The sequence below is a fragment of the Otolemur garnettii genome, unplaced genomic scaffold, assembly GCF_000181295.1.
Source record: "Otolemur garnettii isolate 467f Iridium unplaced genomic scaffold, OtoGar3 scaffold00048, whole genome shotgun sequence".
Lineage (NCBI taxonomy): Eukaryota > Metazoa > Chordata > Mammalia > Primates > Galagidae > Otolemur > Otolemur garnettii.
The window spans coordinates 2,354,421-2,357,453 of NW_003852443.1; positions in this window are offsets into that span (position 1 = coordinate 2,354,421).

The following is a 3,033-nucleotide window of genomic DNA, read 5'->3' on the forward strand; positions in this document are numbered from 1 at the left end:
TATATATATCTGAATTTCTGAACTATATTGCTTCCCTTATCTTTGCAGAACTTCCTTTAACATTTCCTGCAAAGTAGGTCTAGGAACACATTGTTCTCACATTTGTTTGTCTGGAAAAAATCAATTTCTTCTTCACTTTTGAAAGATAATTTCACTGGATACAGAATTCTGGTTTGATGGGGCATTTTTGCTTATAATACTTAAATCCCATGTATTTACTCCTCCTCTCTCTTGCTTTCTTGATTTTTAAAGAAAAAAAATCTTATGAAATGCTTATCTTTGCTCCACTAAAGGTGCCCTTACTCTTCCCCCAACCTCTGGATTCTTTGACTAATTACATGTTCTCCTGAACTTTGACTTCTGGCACTTTTTGAATATAATACACCTAGATACAGATTTTTTTTTCCTATTTTTGGATTTTATCTTAACTTATGTTCTCCAGGCTTCTTACATCTGTGGCTGGTTTCTCATAAATTTTGGAAAATTGTTAGTCATTATCACTTAAAGTAGTTTGTTCTTTTCTTTCTGTCTTCTCCTTCCTACATTGCATTAAACTTATGATTTCATAATTGCTACACATTGTGTCACTATTATGTTCTGTCTTTTTCATTTTTTTTCCCTCTTTGCTCTTCTATGTGAAAAGTTTCTATGGACATTTCTTCAAATTTCTTAGCTTGCAGAGAAAGTAGATTGCTCATGCATTTTTGATGGAAATATAAAATGGTACAACCACCCTGAAAGATAGCTTGGTAGATTTTTATGTAATTACACATGCCACTGCTATATGATCCATAATTTCATCCCTGGGTATTTATCCCAGAGAGATGAAACGTACATTTACATAAATACCTATATATGAATGTTTATAGCATCTTTATTCCTAACAAGGTTGAAATGACCCAGTAACTTTCAATTAGCCACTTGTTACACAAACTGTTGTACACATATACTATGACAAACTACGTAGCAATACAAGTGTGTGGAATTATTGATGCACATAATAACCTGCGCAAACTTTTAGAAAAGTGTTCCAGGTGAAGAAAAAGCCAATCCTCAAATGTTATATACTGCATGAATCCTATAACATTCTTGCACTGACAAAATTAGAGCAATTTCTAGTTAGGAATCCTGGGAAAATTATTTGTGAGAGTAAGTACTCTTCTTATAATAATAATGGTGGAAAAGGGAAATCATGTGAGTTCACACATATGTAGACACACACACACACATACACAGATACACATTCATACACATTTATCTATATAATTCAGGGGGCCATTACCAAGAAATAATCCAATCACTATTAGAATTTAGGTGTATTTTCATATTTTTGTCTTTAGCTATATATTAGATAGGTAGATAGATGGGTAGATAAATAAATACCTATCTCGTTATAGCAGTAGTGTATATGTAGATAGAAACATTTCTCTTTGGGTAATGAAATGATGAATAGTCATATTGACAATATATTATTTTCCCAAATTCCTAATATGAGCTTTAAATACTTTTACATAGACTTAGAACTAACTTTTTACAAATTATTTTCACTTCTATAGAATTTTAAATAGTGTTAATAGTGTTTAAATTGTGTTCCCTAACGCCAATTCATGTCAAAAGAACAGAATCTGGTAATGACACCTTTGAAAGATAATTAGGTTTCAATGAGGTCACCAGGGCAGGCCCCTCATGATGAGATTGATGTACTTGTACAAAGAAACCAAAGAGTTTGCTGTAGAGCTCTCTCTTTCTCTCTCAATGCCATGTAAGGACACAATGAGAAAACAGCTATCTATTAGCCACCAATGAGCCTTCTCCAGAAACTGACCACATCAGTGCCTTGATATTAAACTTTCTAACCTGCAGAATTATTGTAAAATAAGTTTGTATTGTTTAAGCCATCCAGCCTTACCATACTTTTTTTATGGAAACCCCTGCTAAGAAATATATAGTCCTTTCCTCTTAAACCAAGAATAGTTCACTGTTTAAAATTTTGCAATATGTTTGAGAACTTGCTTATGTCACTTAGCAGGTGTCCTCAATCTACGGCCCACGGGCCACATGTGGCCTGTCGCCGAGGACATTTATCTGGCCTGCCAGGTGTTTTTGCCACCACTGCCTGTCCTGCTTAGCCACTGTCTGTCCTTTTAAACTGTAGTCCAGCCCTCCAATGGTCTGAGGGACAGTGAACTGGCCTCCTGCTTAAAAAGTTTGTGGATCCCTGACTTAGGGTCTATATTATAAAGAATATAAATGCTAATTTAGGAAACTATAAGAAATTATATTTTAAAAGTAGAAAACATTTCTGTAAGAGTTCTTTTTTTTTTTTTTTTTTTGCTGTTAGTTCATTCCATCATTAACTTTTTGAGTTAACTTGGGTTTTATTTTTCTTTCATTCCCCCTCCTCTTTAGAATATAAATGCTAATTTAGGAAACTATAAGAAATTATATTTTAAAAGTAGAAAACATTTCTGTAAGAGAGCTTTTTTTTTTTTTTTTTTGCTGTTAGTTCATTACATCATTAACTTTTTGAGTTAACTTGGGTTTTATTTTTCTTTCATTCCCCCTCCTCTTTAAAATTAGAACACTTTTTGCTTATTAAGAATCACCTCACAGATAAAAGAAAAATGTTCCAATTATCTTCTGGGAATGAGTTTTCATACTACATGCACATCAATTCTTCTCAAGAAGAGACATACCTATTTCAAGACTTCTTTTAAAATTATAATTTAAGCAGCTCTTATTTATGTCAAAATTATTTAGTCTGCCTGAATTGCCCCAAGAAAAAATATGCTAAAAGGCTTTATAAAAGGAAAACTTCTTGTTATTCAGCTCATATGTTCCTCCTGAGAATTTTTAAAACACATCTATTTTAAGAACCTGTGGGAAAATTTACATTTTATCCAGAGTTGTTGTAAACAACAAATATTTAAAAAGATTCAAATAGTCTTGCTGAAGCAGGAGTGTATTGAATTACTCTAGTAATTCTTTAGCGTCTATTTATATATGTTTCTAATATTTCCCTCAGAAACATTT